The sequence below is a fragment of the Hemitrygon akajei genome, chromosome 14 (assembly GCF_048418815.1).
Source record: "Hemitrygon akajei chromosome 14, sHemAka1.3, whole genome shotgun sequence".
Taxonomy (NCBI): domain Eukaryota; kingdom Metazoa; phylum Chordata; class Chondrichthyes; order Myliobatiformes; family Dasyatidae; genus Hemitrygon; species Hemitrygon akajei.
Genome location: NC_133137.1, coordinates 83,419,735 through 83,444,992, shown reverse-complemented (window position 1 = coordinate 83,444,992; position 25,258 = coordinate 83,419,735). Strand labels below are relative to the sequence as shown.

The window sequence follows — 25,258 nt, the reverse complement described above, 5'->3', positions numbered from 1 at the left end:
ATATCATTGATTTGGATGGCGAATTTGATGGCTTTGTAGCCCAGTTTGTGGATGATACAATGACAGGTAGAGGGTCAGGTAATGTTGATGAAACAGAGAGCCTGCAGAAAGACTTAGACAGATTAGGAGAGTGGGCAAAAAAGTGGCAGGTGGAATATAGTGTAGGGAAGTGTATGGCCATGCACTTTGGTAGAAGGAATAAAAGGGAAGACTTTTCTCAATGGGGAGAAAATTCAGAAGTCAGGGGTGCAAAGGGACTTGGGAGTACTCATGCAGGATTCCCCAAAGGTTAGCTTACAGATTGAGTCAGTGAGAAGGAAGGCAAATGCAATGTTAGCATTCATTTCAAAAGGACGAGAGTACAGTATAAGAGCAAGGATATTATGCTGAGGCTTTATAAGGCAGCGGTCAAAGTTCAAAGTAAATTTATCATCAAAGTACCATAAGGACCGCACCAACAAGGCGGACAACCAGTATGCAAAAGACAACAAACCGCAAATACAAAAAGAAAGAAAATAATAATAATAAATAAGCAATATATATTGATCACATGAATTGAAGAATCCTTGAAAGTGAGTCCAGAGGTTGTGGGAACACTTCAGTGATGGGGCAAATGAAGTTATCCCCCCCGGTTGATGATTGAGGGGTAATAACTATTCCTAAACTGGAGGAAGTGGAGTGATGGGTTAGTAAGTTTGCTGATGTCACAAAGGTTGGGGGTGTTGTGGATAGTGTGGAGGGCTGTCAGAGGTTACAGTGGGACGTTGATAGGATGGAAAACTGGGCTGAGAAATGGCAGATGGAGTTCAATATAGCTAAGTGTGAGTTGGTTCATTTTGGTAGGTCAAATATGATGACAGAATATAGTATTAATGGTAAGACTCTTGGCAGTGTGGAGGAACAGATGGATCTTGGGGTCCGAGTCCATAGGACACTCAAAGCAGCTGCGCAAGTTGACTCTGTGCTTAAGAAGGCATACGGTGCATTGGCCTTCATCAATTGTGGGATTGAATTTAGGAGCCGAGAGGTAATGTTGCAGCTATATAGAACCCTGGTCAGATCCCACTTGGAGTACTGTGCTCAGTTCTGGTTGCCTCACTACAAGAAGGATGTGGAAACCATAGAAAAGGTGCAGAGGAGATTTACAAGGATGGTGCCTGGATTGGAGAGCATGCCTTATGAAAACAGGTTGAGTAAACTCAGTTTTTTCTCCTTAGAGCGATGGAGGATGACAGGTGTCCTGATAGAGGTGTATAAGATGATGAGAGGCATTGATCATGTGGATAGTCAGAGGCTTTTTCCCAAGGCTGAGATGGCTGTTACAAGAGGACACAGGTTTAACGTGCTCGGGAGTAGGTACAGAGGAGATGTCAGGGGTAAGTTTTTTACTCAGAGAGTGGTGAGTGCGTGGATTGGGCTGCCAGCAACAGTGGTGGAGGCAGATACGCTAGGGTCTTTTAAGAGACTTTTGGATAGGTACATGGAGCTTAGAAAAATAGAGGGCTATGGGTAATCCTAGTAATTTCTAAGGTAGGGACATGTATCTATTCTAAGAAACCATTTGTTAATTGCTAACCTGAAGAGCATTCGACAATTCACCAACACTGTTACTTGACAGTAAGAACCTCTAAATAGTAATGCAGAGCAAAATAGTTCCCAATATCACACAGCTTTTAATTGGACAATACAATGCAGAAACTTACCATTGATCTAATGTAGTTATTGTTACAAACGACTTTTAAGCACTTGCTAACAGCACAGCATTGAGGCCAGTTTTGTATTCCCTCGGGCAACAGAACAAAGACAACTTGGAATTTTCAATATTTAAATGATTCCCCGATATTCAAAACTATTTTAAAACTTAACTCCTTTCAGAGTTTGGGGCCGTAAAAGACAGGAGATGCTGGAATCTAGAGCAATACATGAAGTGCTGGAGGAACTCAGCAGTCTGACAGCATCTAGGGAGGGAAATGGACAGTCAACATATTGGGTTGAGCAGCTCTTTGTGTTGAGCTTTCTGAGCTTATCCTCCATATTGAGCTCAGCTTTAAACTCACTGTGTTACAAAATGCCAACCGAACATTTTTCCACTCTGAATTATAGAATGGAAGTACTTTTATTATATTTTAGATTGTGACAGGATTGTTCCCTCATGAATAAACCTGTCAACAATGTCTCCCTGAGGAGACACTGATGTTTTAAACAGAGCAAATTTAAACATTCTGGTGTTTTATATAGAGATAAATTGACATTAATCTTTAATGATGCACAAAAAACAATTGGCGATGCTGTTAAAAGAGATGAAAATACAGAACGTTGAGGGTTCCAGTATGTGATGGGTCAGCAATTGAGCTATCAGCTACTAAAGGCTGGGTGGATCGCAGAGAGGAAATAGGGCTGAGCTGGAAGTAATGTCTGGTGCAGTAGGATGCATGGTTATCTAAAGTTACAGCAGTAGAGGCTGGGGGAGGGCAACAAGGCTCTGAAAACAGTTAAAGACGAGGATAAGAATTTTTAAGTAGGAGGAAAGGAGCATGTCGGTAAAGGTGCAAATAATGTAAATGTTTGATTTGCTGCATTGTGAAGAACAGATATTTTTACAATTGCATAATGAAAAATGTTCACATGGGTGAAGCTTATCTCCATCTATGGGCATTGCTTGCAAATGCTGCTGTACCTGTCAGTCCTTCTTGAGTACTTGTTGAGCCACTGCAAATAAAGGAAAATTAGTTGTGAGTTAGGTGTCCTTTGATCCTTTTGGTTGCCATAAGTGATTTGTATTTAATGAAAAGCAAAAAAGTTTATCAAGTTTATATAAAGAATCAGCTACTGTGTCCTTTATTCAAACTACCCTTGATTTTCAGAATTCCAAAGAAACTCACTAACCCAAACACTGAAGAAATTCAAACTAAGTTCCAATTTTCTGCTGATTAACTACTCATTTCTGCTCATTAAAGTAATTGATCATTTGCAGGAAGAGAATTGCTACACATTCAGCAGCATTAACACTTCAGACAAATGACTACACTGTCCTGGAACATGAATTACACACGTTTGTGACAAATCATCTCAAGTTCTCATGTTTTGCACATATTATCATCACATTCCATGTAACTTAAGAAATAGGAGCAATCATGTACAGCCCTTCATGTCTGTTCTTCCATTTATTATAGTAGAGTATGATCTAACTCAGCACCTTTTTTCCAGCACCATCCCTAAATCCCTTGATTGCTAGTTATAAATGTGCTTGCTGGACTGCATGGACAGGCCATAAGACCATAAGGTTATAGGCATAGAATTCGGCCATTTGGCCCATCGAGTCTGCTCTGCCATTTCATCGTGTCTGATCCATTTTTCCTCTCAGCCCCAGTCTCCTGCCTTCTCTCTGTATCCCTCCTTGACCTAACTAATCAAAAATCCATCAATCTCAGCCTTAAATATACGTAAAGACTTGGCCGCCACAGCTGCCTGTGACATCAAATTCCACAGACTCACAACTCTCTGGCTAAGGAAATTACTCCTCATTTCTCTTCTATTCTGAAGCTGTGTCTTCTGGTCCTAGACTCTCCCACCATAGGAAACATCCTCTCCACATCCACTATATCAAGGCCTTTCAAAATTCGATAGGTTTCAATTAGGTCACCCCTCATTCTTCTGAATTCTAGTGACTACAGACCCATATGCTAACATCACATTTGCCTCCCTCACCACCAACTCAACCTGCAAGTTAACCTTTAGGGAGTCTTGCACAAAGACTCCCAAGTCCCTTTGCGTCTCAGATTTTTGAATTTTCTCTCCATTTAGAAAATAGTCTACCCTTTTATTTCTTCTACCACAGTGCATGACCATACACTTCCCAACCCTGTATTCCATTTGTCCCTCCACCCATCTTCATATTGTCTGCAAACTTTATACTAACATTGCATATGCCTTCCTTACCACCCACTCAACCTGTAAGTTAACCTTTAGGGAATCCTTCACAAGGACTCCCAAGTCCCTTTGCACCTCTGATTTTTGAATTTTCTCCCCATTTGGAAAATAGTATACACCTTTATTCATTTTGCCAATGTGCATGACCATGCACTTCCTTTCAGTATATTCCATCTGCCACTTCTTTGCCCATTACCCCAATCTATCTAAGTCCTTCTGCGGACACCCTCCTTCCTCAATACTATCTGCCCCTCCACCTATATTCATATTGTCTGCAATCCTGGCCACAAAGCTATCATTTCCTTAATCCAAGTCAACGTGAAAAGAAGCGATCCCAACACTGACTCCTGCGGCACACCACCAGTCACTGGCAGCCAACTAAAAAAGGCTCCCATTATTCCCACCTTTTACCTCTTGCCAATCAGCCAATTTTCTATCCATGCTAGTACCTTTACTGTAATACCAAGGGCTCTTATCTTGTTAAGCAGCCTCATGTGTGGCAAAAGCCTTCTAAAAATCCAAATAAATAACATCTACTGACTCTCCTTTGTCCATCTTGCCTGTTATTTCCTCAAAGAATTAGAACAGATTTGTCAGGCAAGATTTTCCCTTTAGAAAACCATGCTGACTTTGACCCATTTTATTATGTGCCTCCAAATACCCTGAAGCCTCATCCTTAATAATAGTCTCCATCATCTTTCCAACCGCTGAAGTCAGGTTATCTGGGAGTCTGAGGGGCAACTTCGCTAAGGAGTGTGGAACAGGTGGATTTGGGTTTGATTGCAACATACAAGAGTTTTGATAAGTACATGGACGAGAGGGGTATGGAGGGTTATGCTCCAGGTGTGGGTCGATGGGACTAGGCGGAATAACAGTTTACTACAGACTTGATGGGCAGAGGGGTCTGTTTCTGTGCTGTTGTCCTGGATGATTCTAAAGCTGAATTGTAACTATCTAGGTTAATACTCTACTTGGATCTGGGTAGGCTTAATAGTTTGAATGAGCCCATTCTGTGTTGTAATAACTATCTGATATGTAATGAAGAAAATGTTTTCATGAATAAAGCAAAAGCACTGACATTAAAAGTTTGTCTCAATGCCATGAACTGGTTGCAATATCTGCCCAGAAGAGAGGAAGAGGGCCTTTAATTGGCCTTACAAAAAAGCTGGATGAACTCAGCAGGTTGGGCAGCATCCGTTGAAAGAAGCAGTCAACGTTTTGGGTCGAAACGCTTCATCAGGACTAAAGAAGTGCACTTTGTGTTTGTCTTTACTTGGCCTTGCTGGGTACTTTTTTAAGTTTTTTAAGATTTTATTCATGTAGGAGGGAATGGCTGGTCCACAGATTACTTCCAGAAGAACAAATGAAGGTCATTGCCTGGACCTGAAACATAATTCTTTGGATGTGAGTTTCAGATTTGCCTCAACTCCATGCACAAGTGTGTCCATCCAGGAGAGAAGAGGCACAGCTCTACCTTGGCTCAGCAGATAATTTTTCTTGGAGGGCGTGTGTTTTTCAAATTTGCTTCACTGGTAACTGTGACTATTGTATAGATGGATGATCAGGCAAGGAAGCAGAATTAAACTCCAGAGCAATACATCAGTCATTGCAATGGAGAATTGAGGTTCTTATATCCCTGAATACTGCAAGCATATAACCACCCTAGTAGCCCACATCCCCCTACTACCATCAATTTTTTTTATCACCACTACCGGTACTTAAACTTGCCATTCCTATTTAATTATATTTAGAAAAGCAAAACAAGTCTTAACATTTTTCACCCCACTTCAGCATTTCTTACAGTCTATGTACCTAATTATTGAGTGCCTTATCATAGTACTTACCCAACAATGTTCTGCCCTTCATTGTCTGTACTGGTTTATCTTGTTTGTTTTAATTAATTCAACTGATTTCAACCGCCCCCCCCCTCCCCCACACACACAAATAATAGACCTGAAAAACACTTCTGGAATCTGAATTTCTAACATTCAAAACAAGATTTAATTGCTGATTTGTCTCTGGTTAAATGAAGCCTGAGCCTCGTTTGACCATTGTTAAAATAATAGATTTTAATCTCACTGATCAATTAATGGATGGAAGATTGTGTTATAATTCCAACTATTCAAGAATACAAAACTTAGTTTGCATAATAAATATCTTTTTCAAACACAGTTTCTGCTTTTGAAATTGAACGTTTGTAACTGAGTCTAACAAGGATGGGATTGATTAGATTGCCCACCAGATAGTGGTATTGATCACCTCTTCTGCTATTACAATGTTATTATTGTGATTTGCATCACAATTCTTTTCTCCTTCATCACATAACACTAGGCAGCACTAAATATGTTCTTTGTAATCACACCAGGAATGCTTTAATGAACTAGTTTCAACATTTGTTTCAAGGTTGCAGTGTCTCTGAAACAGTTGATGTTTGGGGTTGAGATGCTTTATTAAGAGTTTATGCAATTCCAAGAGATTGTGTTCAATACTTTGGAAAAAGTTGGATAAGTAATATACTTCATAACCAACATCTGAACTTTAATTGATGTTATTGCTTCCCATATAACAAAATAATAAACTATTTTAATTCTGAAGATTTTCATCCACCACTCTTCATGTAATTCTATATAATGTATATCCCAGGCTTTGTCATTTGGTCAGTTTCCAAGCTTAATACATTATTAAATATTACTTACACAAAAACTTATAGGAGTGCATTCTGTGAAGTATTTACATTAACAATTATGCTAAAATTCACCACATATTATTCTGAAGACACAATGTTGCTTGTTGTCATACTCAAATGAAGCTGTATAGTGTGTTTGGTGCCAGAAGAAAAAATTATGCCTGAATCAAGTCTCAACTGGTACTCTTTTATGTTTCAATATGTTCATTCTATGCCCCCTCATTCATGACTTCCTCTGCTTTTAAGAAGTGATTTCCTTGCTCATATGCTCTCTGCCACTGTTTTTAAAACCTGAGGTCCCCTTTCTCAACCTGCTTGCCATTTCAATGAGCTATACACATGCACCTCAGCTACCTATTAGTGTAGCTAAGTACTAGATTGTCAGTGGGTAAGTGGGAGTCAAACTGCCTGCTGTATGACTTGTAATCAGCACCAAGAATGTTCATGTTCTTGGAAAATTTTCCAAACATTCCTCCAACATTCATATTGAAATGATTAGTGTATATGACAAACATCAAGTATCTCATCACTGATCTCAAGCTTTCAATCACAGAAGAAATACCCCACCTACATGTTTTATCCACCATTATGAGCCAAGTTTGGATTCAATTTGCCATTATGCCTTTCATGTGAGACCTTGTTAAAGGCTTACTAATGTTCCACGTCAACAGCACTGCTACCATCAGTGTTTTGTTCTATATATATTTTCTTGCATAGTGTTAAGAAACCTGTAATTCTTTGAAGGTTGCTTGTGACTTTGAATACAGAGTGGCTAACAAAAAATATACTACACAAAACCAATAATCCTTTAATAACCTCCCAAAACCAAAAGTAAGAAAAGCTCTGTGGCTCCCTAAGAAAGTTTGTCTGGACCATTAACACAGCAAACTCTCAACAGTAGTCTGAATTTTTTATTCTTATTACATGAAAGTATTCTGTTTCAAATATTTAGCTTTAGAAAGAATGAAGCTGGCAAGGATTCTAAAATGGGAATCATGTATATTCTTTATGTTCTGATCTGAATACGACCCAGTCTCATTTTATTTGTGTTTTGTGAAAGAGGTTTCTCTAAAGGGGTTGTTATGAGCTATAATGGATAGAATACCGTGGAATTAAAAAGGACTGCAGCAGCATTGATAGAAAACTGGATAAGCAAAAAGAAACAGCATATATCATGTATGTAAAAATATATATGGCATTGATTTAATGCACTTCTATAGACTTTGGTAGACCGTACCTGGAATCCTGTGATACTGTTCTTGGAAAGGGATATACTTGTAAAAAGGGAACATGGTAAAGGTATAAAAAGTGATTTTTTTTTTTGCTTCTAGTTTCCTCAAACCGTTGGAGGAGCTCAGTGGGGCAAGCATCATCTGTGGAGGGATCTATGCTGGCCGCACGGTAGCATAGCGGTTAGCTTAACATTTTACAGTGCCAGCGATCATGTTTCAATTCTCACTGCTATCCGTAAGAAATTTGTGCATTCTCCCCATGAAGCGTGGATTTCCTCCGGGTGCTCTAGTTTCTTTCCACATTCCACATTCCACATGCTATGTTGGTGCCAAAAGCATAACAACACTTGCTGACTGCCCCCAGCAGTTCCTCAAACAGTGTTGGTCATTGACACAAATCACATGTTTCACTGTATGTATATGTGACAAAAAAAGTTATTCTTTAAAGGTCTTTAACAGTTAATGTTTTGGGTTCAGATTCTTCATCCAGACCAGGTCTTCATTCTCTCAAAGTCAGTACATGAGATCTAAATGAAACTACAAAATCCTTACAGGGCTAAATATCATGATGTTTGGAACAAAGTCAGTCTTAGAATAAGGAGTAGGCCATTTAAAACTGCAACAAGGAGAAATTTCTTCACACAGAATGATGACTCTTTAGAACTCTATATCACAGAGGACTCAGTCATTAGTTTCATCCAAAATAAAAATCAACAGATTTCTGTATATTTAGGGAATCAATGGATATGGGGATAGTAAAGGAATATCGTGTTTGGGAAGATCAGCCATTATCTTGATGAATGGCAAAGGAGACTGAAAGGGCTAAATGGCCAGCTCCTTTTTCTTAATATTTGAACTGGAATGACATAAAAAGAGTGCTGAAAAGGTTTACCCATGCTTGTCTTTGAATGGAACATTTAAGTTTTGAAGGAGAATTGCATTTGAATTGCCAAGACATAGAAGGTCACAAACCTAGTACTTATAAATAATATAAACTAGTACCTTATAGTTAGCATGTAATTGATGGGCCAAAGGGTCTTTTTCTGTGCTGAATGAGTCTGATTCTATAATTCCAAAACGGGAGCAATGTGATTCAGACCTCATTTCCCATGGCCATTAATACTGTGAATTTTCAAAAACGTATCTGTTTTCTCTGTTAACCGCACCCTCCCCCCCCCCCCCCCCCCCAATTGCCAAGCCTCCACAATCCTGTGGGTAGAATTCTTCATTAGGTTCTGTAAAAAATATAAAAATAGATCATTAGAGCATACAAGTCTCCACTTGACATCAACATGTTGATCCAGGTCATGGAGGAGAGTTTGAGTAGTTCAGCTTAAAGTCATTAAAGTTTAGAAAAATGGCACGTGATCCTATTGAATCAACCAGATGCAAATACTGATTAGGTTATTTGACATGGAAGGCATAGTTTAGTGTGAGGTTACTCACTTCAGAATAGGATGAGTAGGAATTACTTCCTTGAGCCTTGTGACTCTTTAGAATTGTCTATGCCAAAGAGCTGAGGAGGCAGAGTATTGGACTCTGCCCAATACATCACGAGCACATCCATCTCTACCATCAGTAGTATCTAGAGGAGGCCTGGCCTCAAGGAGATAATATCATTTATCAAAGATCCCCACCGTCTGGGCCATGCCATCTTCTCACAGTTACCATCAAGCAGAAGATATGGAAGTCTGAAGTCCCACACCACCAAGTTCAAGAACAGCTGCTTTCCTTCAACTATTTGGTTCTTAAACCAACTGCCACAACCCTACTCACTATAGTTTAACAACTCTGTGGTCACTTTGTACTAAAATGGACTATTTTTAAAATTCTAATTGTATTCTTTCTTGTAAAAACTGTATAACTTATGTCTTTCTTATGAATACTGCTTGTATGACTGTGCCTGTGATACTGATGCAAGTACGTTTGTCATTGCAACTGTGCATTCATGTACTTGTGCATATGACAATAAACCCAACTTTTAAAATATATTCAGACTTTAGAACTATGGTAAGAGAGTAAGAAAGTTATTGAGGCCAAGACTGAATCTGCCATGATGTTTCTGAAAGTCAAAGCAGATTCAAGGGTCTGGTTGGCCTATTTCTGTTTCATTTGTTCTTGAGTTGCAAAAGATAATGGTAAATAGGAGCTGCAGCAAGCCATATGACCCTTTGAGCCTGCTCTGCCATTTAGCAAGATTTACAGCCCTCTGAAGGAGAACTCGCATTTCCTCTCTACTTGCAGGCTCAGTCTGCACCTATGCCCTCTATTTCTACATGAGGGGAAATCTCCCAACTGAAAATCTTTTTTATGTCCTTATAGAATCTTGTATTTTACATGAATATCAGCTGGTCAGTCGTAGTGTTGCTTTAGTCCATTCTGTCATCTTGTTCTCAGTGTGAAGGCAGAGATTATCTCTATGAATTAGAGTGCACACTGCTTTAAAACTCATTAGTATACCAACCCAATCAGGAAGATGCTTGTCTCTTTGTGAGGACTCCATGAGGCATCTCTTTTAATAACAAATCCAAGGTAGCAAACTATAATCACTATAAGCCCAGGTTTGTTTTTTATTGAAATCAGTAATGAAATTGTAGGACATTCAATTGAAAGGGGAAAGAAAAGCAACATTATATTTAGGTCAGGACCATTCCCTGTTCTGTTGTAGACAACTGATTTTGATTGGGTTTTTTTTTAGGATGAATTTTAGTGGTATCAAACTGTAGTGCAGCTGCCAGTTGCTATGTCACTAATCTCAACCGCTGATATCTGCACAACACACAGCAGGATCAAACATCCTGTCTCCATTGATAACCATACTTGTGTCCTGGAGAGTAAAGGAAAGGCACAGTTACAGCAAAAGGAGTGTGAAACATTTTGCACAGATTTTTTTTTGTTTAATCCACAGTCTTTTTGTGCTTGCTTTTTTAGTTTATGTTGCAATTTAGCAGCTCAATAAAACTGAAAACAAGTATTTTAAATGTTCATCTGAAAAAACAATTATCTTGTTAAATATGCTTGTAAAGATGATACATCTTGATAATCATGTTTGAAAACCATTGTACTCTTGGCACTGTTACCCATGAAAACTATTGTACTCTTGGAGTTTGAAGAGATTTGGCATGTCAACAAATACAATCAAAAACTTCTATAGTTGTACCGTGGAGAACATTCTGATAGGATGCATCTCTGTCTGGTATTGGGGGGGTGGGGTGCTAATGCACAGGACCGAAAGAAGCTGCAGAAGGTTGTAAATTTAGTCAGCTCCATCTTGGGCACTAGCCTACAAAGTACCCAGGACATCTTTAGGGAGCGGTGTCTGAGGAAGGCTGCGACCATTATTAAAGACCTCCAGCACCCAGGGCATGCCCTTTTCTCACTGTTACTATCAGGTAGGAGATATATAAGCCTGAAGACACACACTCAGCGATTTAGGAACAACTTCTTCCCCTCTGCCATCCAATTCCTAAATGGACATTGAAGCTTTGGGCACTACCTCACTTTTTTAATATATAGTATTTCTGTTTTTGCACATTCTTTTAAATCTATTCAATATATGTAATTGATTTACTTGTTTATTTATAAAATATTGTTTTATTTATTTCCCTCTCTCTCTGCTAGATTACATATTGCACTGCTGCTGCTAAGTTAACAAATTTCACATCACATGCCAGTGGTAATAAACCAGATTCTGACTCTATTGTAGTCTTGGCACTGTTACCCACTACGTGATCATTCATCCTCTTGTCAATGACAATTCATTGAATTAAAGAATGTCTTGTTTCCACTCAAGTTCTGATGTAGCTGAAAAATATTATGTAGGATCCTGAGACTCTGCCAAGATAGCTAGATGATTGTTAGCGAAGCTGCATAATTCTGCATTTGGTGAATGGCTTTGTGTAGTAATGATTCTTTGTGCCTTACCTGATGGTACTGCTTAGGTGCTGGGTATGGCCACAAGTTAAATGAGTATGTTACTTTTTCTTTTATGAAGGCTTTGTAATCTTGCAAGTCTGCTCATGCAAAGCTCTGGATAGAGTGCTGACCTCTGGAGTCTGGTATTGTGCATGAAAGCATTGAAACCAGCCTGTCAAAACTGATTGAGCTGAGTAAAAGATAAGTCATGATCTTATTAAGTTTTAAAGAGATCAAAGAGATTAGCTCTATTTGTCACATGTATGTTTTGATGCACATTGTTTGTGTCAACAACCAACACAGTCTGATGATGTGCTACGGCAGCCCGCAAATGTCGCCATGCTTCCAGCGCCAACAAAACGTGCTCACAATTTACTAACCTTAACTCATATGTCTTTGGAACGTGAGAAGAAGCCAGAACACCCAGAGGAAACCCACACTGTTACGAAGAGAATATACAGACTTTTACTGCTGTACCATTGAGAGCATACTCACCAACTGCATCTCAGTGTGGTATGGCAATTGTCCCGTATCAGACCGCAAAGCACTCCAGCATGTAGTGAAAACTGCCCAGCAGATTATCAGCACCCAATTGCCCACCATTGAGAACATCTACCATAAACACTGTCTGGGCAGGACGAAAAGCATTATCAAGGATGCATCTCACCCAAACCATGGACTTCTTACTCTCCTCCCATCCTCTGCTCCCGCACCAGCAGACACAGGAAGAGCTTCTTCCCTGAGGTTGTGACCCTGCTGAACCTCACATCACAGCGCTAAGCAGTATTGCACCCATATTGTACTGTCTCAGTACTTTTATTTTTGTGTGCTGTAGCACTTACCTTTTATTCACAGTTATTTTGTAAATAACACTGTTCTTTACATTTCTGGTTAGATGCTAACTGCATTTCATTGGCTTTGTATCTGTACTCAGCACAATGACAATAAAGTTGAATCTAATTAATCTAATCTACAAACTCCTTACAGACAGTGGTAAGAATTAAGTCCCATTCTTACAGCTGGTGCTGTAAAGTGTTATGCTAACTGCTATACCACCATGATGCCCACATGCTACCATGCCACCCACAATGACAAAATAAGTATAATTGCTCAAATTGCTTGATCCTGCTTTGATTACTTGTATTCCCTTGATTTAGATCCTTTGATTTGTATTCCTTTGATTTAGACATTGGCCTAGGCAGGGGTGTTGTTATTGGTTTGCCAGTGCAGTTTAGAGAATTTTATGGATACAGAATTGGTGGTATTTGTCCATAAAGATGCTAATGTAATCATAAACACTTCTTTCCACAAGAGATCAAATATTATTCTGATGCATGAGAGGCAGTTATGACTTTCATTAACCATGTTTGCTTTCTGAGAAGGAACTTGCTGGATGTTGGAAGTGATGTATGTTGACTAACATTTTTTTCTCAGGAATATTGATTGTAAATTTTGCTGTGGTAAGTTGAGAAGTTCTTAAGGGGCCTTTGTCTTCTGCATACTACCACCAGACATTCAAAGAGCTATGGCCAGCTGCAAAATAAGGGAAATAGCAAACAGGAAAAAAAAGGAAAATGCAGATGCCCTCACTACCAAGATATGCTTGAAATTGGGCAGGAGCTGCTTCATGATAAACACAGATAGCCAACACTGCTATTGCACTGTGACAAGTGTAACTTACAGACATTGACAGTGTTTAGCATGAGCATTGGAGCAACTAAGCAGCTTCCTTTCATGTGGCCTGTTAAATTGAAGCTCTATGTGCTCTCAGATGGATGTAACATATTCCATGACTCCATTTTAAGCAAAAAAAAGACATTTAGAGGTGATTAAAAGGCATTCAAATAGATACATCAGAAAGGGAATGGAGGGATATTAACCATGTGTGGGCGGTTGGGGTTAGTCTCTTCCTGTGCTGAACTGTTCTATGTTAAGAACATGTGAATCCTCTCTGATGTTTTGATCAATGTTTATTACTTAATTAACATATTACCTGAAAACAAATTACCTGATCATTGTCACGTTGTTGGAGTTTTGGTTTATGTAAATTGCCATGTTTCCAACTTGAAATGATCACACTTTGTCAACATCTGTGAAGGGTCCTGAAAAGGCATGAAATGCACTATAAATTTAGCCTCTGTTTTCTTTTTCACTTTGCATTTGTACCAAATGAATTATTCATATTCTCATTGGTTTATTTAAGATTAATCAAGTGCAATTTAATTCATTTTTATAAGGGTCAATTTTTGATTATTTTTCTTTTACAAAATTTGAATCAGTCAACTACAGAAACTTAATATACAGAATAAATCACAAATGAGAAAATCTGCAAATGGTGGAAATCCGAGCAACATTTACAAAATGCTGGAGGAACTCAGCAGGCCAGGCAGCATCTGTGGAAAAAAGTACAGTCAACGTTTCGAGCCGAAACCCTTCAGCAGGACAAAAATCTCTACTCGTCTCTTTCTGCCTTAGAGTGTTATTTTAAGAATTCCTCTTGCTGTTGATTACTTTAATCCTCCATTTATCCATTATTCTTGCTTAGAAATGTGATTTATTCACATTTTCAGACTATTATTTCTTTAAAAATATTTTAAAATAATCTTAGAGTTCAAAATTTAGTAGTATTATAACCAATTAAATTGTCTTTCACTTTCTGAAAGGGCTCTGTTTTTTTTGAGTTTGGATTAGTAATGCATTTGACAATTATTATACGTTGAAGGAGTTTGTCTGGCACTGTCTAGGAGAATTGCATTACAAGTGTCACAAATAACTATTATCCATACTTGGTCAGTCCACCAAGGATTTGGATGGGGATGGGAAAGCGTTAAGAGGAAGTTACTCGTATCATGTCCTGGTTTCATTTCACACATGTATTTTAACATACATGTAAACACCAAGATTAGTATTTTTCAGAATTTGGTTTGTGAGTTTTTATCACTATTATTACCTTTTATTATTTCTTTTTGGGATTACTAAACTCTAAGTCTCCTGGAGTTGGCTAGTAAAAACTATGTGATTTACTTACTCCCTTTGTGACCTTAAACTCGAATATCTGGAACACTCTTTGGAGTCATTTTGTAGAATAATTGTCATTATGCAAGGTGATAGTAACCAGATAATCTGTTTTAAACCCCATATCTCAGAAAGGATATGTTGTCATTGGAGAGAGACCACAGGAGCTTCACAAGGATGATTCTGGGAATGAAGGGATTAACATATGAGGAGCATTTGGCAGTTTTGGGCCTGTACTCTCTGGAATTTAGAAGAATGCATGGGGATCTCATTGAAACCTACCGGATGTTGAAAGTACTAGATAGGGTGGATGTGGAAAGGATGTTTCCTGTGGTGGGGGCATCCAAAACTAGAGGACACAGCCTCAAAATTGAGGGGCGAACTTTTAGAACAGCGTTAAGGAGGAATATTTTAGCCAGAGAGTAATGAATCTGTGGAATGCTCTAACACAGATTGCAGTTGAGACCAAGTCCGTAGGTATATTTAAGGCAGAAGTTGTTTGTTTCCTGATCGGTCAGGGCATCAAGGAATATGCCAAAAAGGCAGGTGTATGGGGTTGAGTGGAATCTGGATCAGCCATGATGGAATGGCAGTGCAGACTCGATGGGATGAATGGTCTAATTCTGCTTCTATGCCTTATGGTCTAAGCGTTGTTTGGTTTAGTCATTGATATTGACTGGGACATATCATTCCTCTTCCGCTATCCCCATAGTCTCACCTGCAAACATATCTTCCTCAAAATTGTGCTTAGTTCCTTTAATAACCACTTGAGAGAGAAGGTGGGGTTTCAGTATCAACCAAAGACAGCACCACTGATACCCGCAAATTTTAATACTGAAAAGGAATGCCAGTGCTTTATTTCATGTTCAAGGCTTTGGAGTGAAACTTTCATCCCAAAACCTTTTATATTTGAGAATTTAATCTGTACTCTGTAAACTTATGATTTTATTTCTAAATGTTGTATTTTTTAAAATAATTGTGACAGATTGTGCTACAAGATCTGAATTCTTTATATTTTGTGTGCAACACATTTTATAACCAAATTCTGATTTTATAACCAAACTCTTTCTAGTTTTGATTTTCCTGATTTGTAGCTGCAGATAATGCTATCTGATCATCATGGTTGAAGAGGTCAGAAACCTTCTAACTATATTCCAGGATATATTTCACTTGTTTGTTGCCATGGTCTCTGTTCTTACCACTGTACACTTGCCACTGTATATGATAGATAGATAGATACTTTATTCATCCCCATGGGGAAATTCAACTTTTTTTCCAATGTCCCATACACTTGTTGTAGCAAAACTAATTACATACAATACTTAACTCAGTAAAAAATATGATATGCATCTAAATCACTATCTCAAAAAGCATTAATAATAGCTTTTAAAAAGTTCTTAAGTCCTGGAGGTTGAATTGTAAAGCCTAATGGCATTGGGGAGTATTGACCTCTTCATCCTGTCTGAGGAGCATTGCATCGATAGTAACCTGTCACTGAAACTGCTTCTCTGTCTCTGGATGGTGCTATGTATCCATCATATGCAGCATAGGATGCTGCAGATATTTTACACCAATCTTGCACAATTTATTGCAATAAACTGCAAGGTTACTTGGAAAGTACCAAAGTCCTGATGAAGCACTTCAGCTCAAAAATGCCAACTAGTTTTTCCTTTCCATAAATGCTGCTTGGCCTTCTGAGTTCCTCCAGCATTTTATGTGTTACTTTGGAAAGTACCTCCTTGTCTGTGACACTCATTATCAAGAGTAACTATGCAACTCCGCCTCATACTTCTCCACCATGTTACACAATTTCCTGAATTAGCTTACTATCCTGGAGAGAAGCTTGGAATTGCCAAATGAATACCATAGTGACACTGAAAGCAGCAGTTTGAGGAAATAGACTACCACCATATGGCAAGTAGTGGAAATGGAAACAAAAGATGTTTTGCCTACATACCAAGAATGCAAATGTAGGTTTGATTCTTAATCTGTGCATAGCTAAATAACTGATAACATAGCTCAATTTATGTGATACATTTGGCATCAGCAACTGCGTTGAAGGAAGAAAAAACATATCAAAAATTCTCAGTGATTCGTGCTGGAAATGGTTGGTGTACATTGTAGATGCAAGAGATTCTGCAGATGCTGGAATTCCAGAGAAAGTCACACAAAAAAAGGATGAGGTCTCCAGGCACATGATAAAATAGGCCACAGTTAGCATGGTTTCCTCAAGGGAAAATCTTGCCTGACAAATCGTTAGGAATTCTTTGAAGAAATAATAAGCAGGATAGACAAAGGAGAATCGGTTGATGTTGTGTACTTGGATTTTCAGAAGGCCTTTGACAAGGTGCCACATATGAGACTTTAACCAGCTACAAGCCTATGGTATTATAGGAAATATTTTAGCTTGAATAAAGCAGTAGCTGGTTGGCAGGTGGCAAAGTGTGGGAATAAAGGTAGCCTTTCCTGGTTGGATGCCTGTGACTAGTGGTGTTCCACAATGGTCTGTGTGTGGACCGATTCTTTTTACTTTATATATCAATGATTTGGATGATGAAATTGATGGCTTTGTGGTAAAGGTTTTAGATTATGTGAAGATACGTGAAAGGGTAGATTGTTTTGAGGAAGTAGACAGGCTACAGAAGGATTTAGACAGATTAGAAGAGTCGGCAAAGAAGTGGCAGGTGGAATACAGTGATGGGAAGTGTATGGTCATGCACTTTGGTGGAAGAAATGGAAGGGTAGACTGTTTTCTAATTATAGAGAAAATACAAAATCTGAGACACAAAAGAACTTGGGAGTCCTTATGCAGGATTCCCTAAAGGTTAATTTACAGGTTGAGTCTGTGGTGATGAAGGCAAATGAAATGTTAGCATTAATTTCAAGAGGACAAGAATATAAAAGCAAGGATATAATGTTGAGGCCTCACTTGGAGTATTGTGAGGTAGCGTCATGCTGTGGGGATGCTTTTCAGCAACAGGGTCTGGAAATCTGGTCAGGATTGATGAGAAGAAGAATGATGCTAAATACAGAGGGATCCTAGATAAAAACTTGCTATCTTCTGCCAGAAAGCTTAAACTTGGGAGGAAGTTCATCTTACACCAGAACAACGACACAAACCACATTGCCAGAGCAACCATGGAGTGGCTTAAAATAAAAGAAAATTGATGCCTTTGAGTGGCCTAGTCAGAGTCCTGACCTTAACCTTGCCCAACTTGAGCAATTTTGCAAGGGGGAATGGGAAAATTTTGCTCCATCACATTGCGTAATAGCTGTGAGGGGTGGTTCAACTAAGTACTGAGCAAAAGGGATGAATACTTTTGAACTGCTCTCATTTCAGTTTTTCAATTTTACTTTTTCATGCTTTGCAATTTTCCCTGTTTGTTGGGCTCTTACTGTGGAAAAAAGAGCACATGATTCACAAATAACAATTGAGTTAAATAGATCAAAATCCCTGGTTGTAATACTCATTTAAGTGAACAAAGGGCTAGAGGGTTGAGTACTTTTACAAGGCACTGTATATCTTCAGTGACTAACTCATATCAACTTCCCATTTACTTAAAGCCCATATATAATTCACCACAACATAGCGCTGTAAATTACCACATCCAAAGGGCTCTATGACTCAGACTTCCATCCTTCCTCTTTGTTTAAAGGAATTCAGTACTGTAATTGAAAAGGAAATCGATAATAAACTGGTGTTTGATGAAAGTACAGTATAGACAATCTTTAAAATTTTATATTTTACCTGATTAACAGAAATTGTAAACTTTTATGCCTGAATGAAGGAATAGCACTAGAAATTCTGATCATCAAAATGATAGAGAGGAGATTAACGCAATAGAAAGGAAGGACATTAGCCTGGAGGATGTGGAATCGATATGGGTAGAGCTGCATAACACTAAGGGGCAGAAAACGCTGGTGGGAGTTGTGTACAGGCCACCTAACAGTAGTAGTGAGGTTGGGGATGGCATTAAACAGGAAATTAGAAATGCGTGCAATAAAGGAACAGTAGTTATAATGGGTGACTTCAATCTGCATATAGGTTGGGTGAACCAAATTGGTAAGGGTGCTGAGGAAGAGGATTTCTTGGAATGTATGCGGGATGGTTTTCTGAACCAACATGTCGAGGAACCAACTAGACAACAGGCCATTCTAGACTGGGTATTGAGCAATGAGGAAGGGTTAGTTAGCAATCTTGTCGTACGAGGCCCCTTGGGTAAGAGTGACCATAATATGATGGAATTCTTCATTAAGATGGAAAATGACATAGTTAATTCAGAAACAAAGGTTCTGAACTTAAAGAAGGGTAACTTTGAAGGTATGAGACGTGAATTAGCTAAGATAGACTGGCAAATGATATTTAAAGGGTTGACGGTAGATATGCAATAGCAAGCATTTAAAGATCGCATGGATGAACTACAAAAATTTACACTATAGTTTTTCCCACTGACTGCAATTTTTGCCCTATCCTGTCCTGTCCATCCTATGCCTGTCCATCCTGACAATTTCACTACGCACTGCCCTTGCTTGTAAACCAACAGCCATATCACTCTGGTTTCCATACCCCTGCCAAATTAGTATAAACCTTCCCCAACAGCTCTAGTAAACCTGCCTGCAAGGATATTGGTCCCCATAGGGTTAAGACAGACAGACATACTTTATTGATCCCAAGGGGAAATTGGGTTTTGTTACAGCCGCACCAACCAAGAATAGTGAAGAAATATAGCAATATAAAACCATAAATAATTAAATAATAATAAGTTAATTATGCCAAGTGGAAATAAGTCCAGGACCAGCCTATTGGCTCAGGGTGTCTGACACTCCGAGGGAGGAGTTGTAAAATTTGATGGCCACAGGTAGGAATGACTTGCTGTGACGCTCAGAGTTATATCTCGGTGGAATGAGTCTCTGGCTGAATGGCTTAAGGTGTAAACTGTCCCTTTTGTACAGGTCAATCCTTCCCCATAAGAGATCCCAATTATTCAGAAAGCTGAAACTGTTCCCTCTGCACCTCTGCATGGCACAGGTAGCAATCCAGAGATTTCTACCCTGGAGGTCCTGCTTTTCAGCTTTCTACCTCACTCCTTAAATTCTCTCTTCATGACCTCCTTGCTTTTCCTACCTGTGTCTTTGGTGCCAATATGCACCCAAGATTTCTGGCTGCCCACCGTTTGTCTTTAGAATAATGTGGACCTGATCTGAGTTGTCCCTAATTCTGGCACCTGGGAGGCAACATCCCATTTGGGTGTCTCTGTCACGTACACAGAATCTCGTGTCTACCCATTTAACTATGGAATCCCCTAACACTAATGCATTCCTTTTCTTCCCCCCTTTCCATCTGAGCCAGAGCACCAGACTCAGTGCTAGAGACCCAATCGCTACGGCTCTGCCCAGTAGGTCATCACCTCAACAGTATCCAAAACGATATACATAATTGAGGGGAATGGCCACAGCAATACTATGTACTGGCTGCCCATTTCCTTTCTTTCTCCTGGGCGCCATGGTACAGCAAAGAAACAGGCCCCTCAACCCATCTAGTCCACGCAAAATTGATATAAACTGCCCTTCAACCATCTGCACCTGGACCATAGCCCTCCATATTTATACTATCCACATATCTACTAATCTTCTCTTAAACATTGAGATCGTGCTCACATGGACTACTTGTTCTGACATCTCATTCCACACTCACAACCCTCTGAGTGAAGAAGTTTCACCTCATGTTCCTCTTAAACTTTTCACCTTTCACCCTTAAGCTATGACCTCTGGTTGTAGTCCTTCCCAACCTCAGTAGAAAACAACAACACACACAAAATGCTGGTGGAACACAGCAGGCCAGGCAGCATCTATAGGGAGAAGCGCTGTCGACATTTTGGGCCGAGAAGCTGACGAAGAGTCTCGGCCCGAAACATCAACAGTGCTTCTCCCTATAGATGCTGCCTGGCCTGCTGTGTTCCACCAGCATTTTGTGTGTGTTGTTTGAATTTCCAGCATCTGCAGATTTCCTCATGTTTGCTCAGTAGAAAACGCCTGTTTGCATTTACTCTGTCTATACCCCTCAATCATCTACATTCTAAAGAATAAAGTCCTAACCTATTCAATCTTGACTAATAATTCAGGTCCTTCAGACCTGGCAATATCCTTGTAAATTTTCTCTGCACTCTTTCAACCTTGTTTACATTTTCCCTGTACGTAGGTGACTGAAACTGCACACAGTACTCTAAATTAGGCCTCACCAACTTCGTATACAACTTCAACGTAACGTTTTATCTTCTGTACTCAATACAGAATGCATTTAAGACCTCTGCCATCTATTTTGGCTCCGCACCTGGATTACCATTTTGGTCTTCCAGCAGACCAATTTTATCCCGAGCAATCTTTTTGTTCTTAACATACCTGTAGAATCTCTTGGGATTCTCCTTCACCTTGTCTGCTAGAGCAACTTCATGTCTTCTATTATGCCATCCTGAGCGTCATAGGAGGTCATTCCTGCCTGTGGCCATCAAACTTTACAACTCCTCCCTCGGAGTGTCAGACACCCTGAGCCAATAGGCTGGTCCTGGACTTATTTCCACTTGGAATAATTTACTTAATGTTATTTAATTATTTATGGTTTTATGTTGCTATATTTCTACACTATTCTTGGTGTGACTGTAACAAAACCCAATTTCCCTCGGGATCAATAAAGTAATGTCTGTCTGTCATTTCTTTAAGTGTTCTCTTGCATTTCTTGTACTCCAGAGGAGTTTCATTTCCTCCTGCTCGCCTATACCTACCATGTACATCCGTTTTTTTCTTAACCACAGCCTCAATATTTCTTGAAAACCAAGGTTCCCTACACTTCTTATCTTTACCTTTTAAAATTTGCCAGAAAACAGCTGGTTCCAACCACACTTGCCAAATCATTACTGATACAATCAAAATTTGCATTTCTCCAGTTTAGAATCTCAATTTGCATATTTACTTTGAAACTAATGACATTGTGGTTACTGAATGCAAAGTGTTCCCTTACACAAGCTTTTGTCACCTGCCCCATCTCATTCCCTGGTAGGTTAATTGGTCATTTTAAATTGTCTCATGATTAGGTTCTAATTAAACCGGGCCTTGCTGGGCAGCACGGCTCGAAGAGCCTATTTTGTTTCGTATTTCTAAATAAAATAAAATAAATGACTTTCAAAATGAAGGCTTGCCCAGAAGTGAAGATGCCAACTTTGTGCTACAGGTACACGACAAAGAATGGATAGAGGAATAACAAATAGAATTGTGAACAAAAACTGAATGGGACATAAGGCCAGAGCCTTGATGAAAAAAAGAAGCAGGCATTAAGAGTCATACAGCACACAAAAAAAACATACAGCCCAGTTGATCCATGACAATCTGTACTAATCCAATCTTCCAGCACTTAGCCCATAGCTTCATTACCTTTGTAACGCAAGTGTACATCTGGGCACCTTTTAAATATTGTTCACTTTTATTGCGTTCACTCCCTGGGCGAAAGAAGTCCCTGTCAAATTCCCTCTTTATCTCTCCCCCCCTTAACTTATGATTATATCTTCGTGTTTATCTACCTCTGCCAAGAGGAAAACTTTCATGTAGTCTACCATATCAATACTCTTCGGTTTAGGTTCCTTTGTTATGTCTCCTGTTAGTCTCCTCTGCTCCAAAGAAAACAGCACTAACCTTTCCAGTCTCCACTCAAAATTAAAATGCTGCATTCTAGGCAACATTCCAGTGCATCATATCATTCTTATAATGTGGTGAACAGAACTGCTGTAGTGCACCAACTGAGATCTGACCAATGTTTTATAAAGTTGGAGCAGGACCTCTCTGATCTTGTTTTCACTACAGGACAATGAAGGCCAGTGTTTGTATGCTACGTTAACCACATAATTTACCTGCAGACCCATTATCTATCTGCATCATTGGTCTTAAATTCATTTAGGCAGCACTAAATGGTTCTGTGCAAAAACAGCTGATGGGTTGCCACACTGGTATGACCATTATTCTTGGATTTGAAAGGATTTTTTTTTACAGTGTGGATGATCTAGCCTTTTCAAACTTGTATGAAGAAGATAGATTGGCTGCCCGAAGGTGAGCATACCTTCGTGCTGACAGAACATCTTCTGTCTCTGGGATAGAGGTCTCTTGGGAAAATCTTGACCTGTCTTTACTTATTAGATTCTCCTAAGAGGGTGCACATTTTCAATCAACTGGAAGGTGTCTTTTTTTTAATCCATTCCTTGGGCAGATTCAGACACTGGTAAAGAAACACAAAATGCTGGTATCTGTGGCTGTCAGTTTACTGCCACAGGAGTAATATTGACTAAAGATGGCATTAATTTGCCTTCTCATTGAGAAGTACATAGAAAAATGCTGTTACCTGTCATGTTTGTGTTTTCATATTTATTTCTATGCAATTATTATAATAACTCTTGCACTGTTTTCCATTATTTTCCCAATGCCTCTGGTAGAGAATGTACTTTAAACTCAAGTTTTTTTCCCCCTGCTAAAATTAGAGATCGCAAAAGAGGGTAAGAGTGGTTTATACACCAGACTTTAGGTTATCTAAGGCTTCCACTGAATTTCATTTTTGACAACTAGTAACTGAATCAGAGTACAAGCAAGCAACATCAGTGTCACAACAATATCAAAAAGATTTTAAAATGTACATTTAAAATTTTTAGAAGTAGCATTAGTGCTTCCAAAAGAAAGTTGATTAAATCCCTCAAGATATGTATTCAATGTATTATAATATTTACATAATGGGCTATTATAAAGTTAACTAGCATGGAAACAGGCTATTGAGCCCAACATCCATGTTGATTAAGATGTCCATCTGAATTAATCCCACTGGTTGTCAGGGTCTCAGTTCCTGTGTACTAGCCTGTTGAGACACAACAGAGGGCTCGTCAGGGGAGAGGCTATGTGCTGACAAGGAGAGAACTACTTGTTTGGCCATTCTTTAGCAAGTTTTGTAGTTGCTTATATCCTGGCAATTTTCAAAAGAAGATGACCAGTTACAGAGGCCATTGACTGGCATCCTGGAAAATGTGACAATTTTCCCTTTAAAGTCGAGCAAAATATGCCCTTTTTTCATTTTTATTATAAATGTGCAAATTCTGTACAGTAATTTCAACAAGATTAAAATGTTAACTCATATTTCAGAATAGTTGCCATTCCATATTATAACCTGATTCCTTGCTGTCAAAATTCTACAGTTTATGGAACACGGAAACTTAACACTGGGTGGTGTGGTTGTAAATAAAATTGTAAAGCCTCAAAGGAGCGAAAAATCTCGCCAAGTGCAGTAGATGTAAGTAAATTTTCAGCTTGTCAGCGTTGGCCCTTATATTAATGCAAGGATTTTTGAACCAATTAGTGTATATGCAACTTCACAGCCTAAGGTAAAATCCCAAATTCTGGTCCTAACTCCAGGTACCTTCTGTTTACCATTGGAGTTAAGGGGCAACCCTCTACTGAAGTGCCTTGCCTCTTGCATTAATATTTTACTAGATTTATTCTGATGTTCATTCTACTCCTAAAAGAAAGAAAATGTGAAGCATATAATTTAGCACCATATTAAAGCTGTGGCTACAAGCAAATTATCATCAATTAGCAGTTGTCCTGTGATGGACAGAAATATAACAATTTGTGATGCTGCTGTTTCTGGTAGCCAAATACAAGAACGGTGTGTTTCTTAAAAGCCCTAACAATTTATTATTCTTTTATGACAGCTAGGGAATATGTTCCCTACATGACACATTTTTAAAAACTTGTTTAAGTTAAATTACATTTATTCTGGCTATAACTTCTCCAGGTGACATTTTAAAGAACATTTATTTTCAAAAGCTTTGTCAGAATGAAAGATTACTCCAAAACTCATTTTGATTGTACATTATATTAGGTGAATATTAACAACATTACAACTAAGCCAAATCAGCCTTACTCCAATCTCCACACACCTCTTCGGATGTGACTAATTAATAATAACTGGTTGTGGATGTCTTGGGTAATTTTATCTTTACTATGGGAATGTGGAGTTCATTTGTAGCATTTATGAGATGATCCAGGGTGACAATGACCAGACATCAAACTTGTATTCTTCCTGATATTTACTGTAGTAACCATGTGCTCACTATTATCCTATGTAAAATATCTAACTATTGGGCATATGCCATTTCAGTAGTGTTTGTTTTCAGTTGCTTATTTGCAAATATATTTGTGACCATCTGCCATTAGCCATACAAAAGTGCTGCAAATGCAACATGTTTGCAAATATTGTCAAGTATGATCATTGACTACTGTATAGTTTTCTCCTTGCTGCAGTTGCAATTTTTTGTTGCAAACAAGTGCCCCTCAAACATTGTCAAAGATCCTTGCAATGAAATATTTTCGTTTATATTTTGCACACATGCCTCTTTGGTAACAAATGCAGATTCTAGGTAGCTTTTTTTCCACTGGACGTTTTCCATCATTA

The 25,258-nt window shown here is 38.8% G+C and overlaps 1 protein-coding gene and 1 long non-coding RNA gene across 2 annotated transcripts in view; one reads left to right on the top strand and one right to left on the bottom strand.

Annotated features, from left to right (window-relative positions):
* The window catches only part of net1 (neuroepithelial cell transforming 1), a 117,505-nt gene that overhangs the window by 71,918 nt on the left and 20,329 nt on the right, over positions 1-25,258 (top strand). The window lies entirely within an intron of this gene.
* Positions 1,634-22,311, bottom strand: LOC140739016 (uncharacterized). The gene is made up of 4 exons (XR_012101537.1): positions 22,204-22,311; positions 18,382-18,444; positions 13,772-13,865; positions 1,634-2,709 (listed from the first exon to the last, which is right to left on the bottom strand). It is a non-coding gene; the product is annotated as an uncharacterized lncRNA (long non-coding RNA).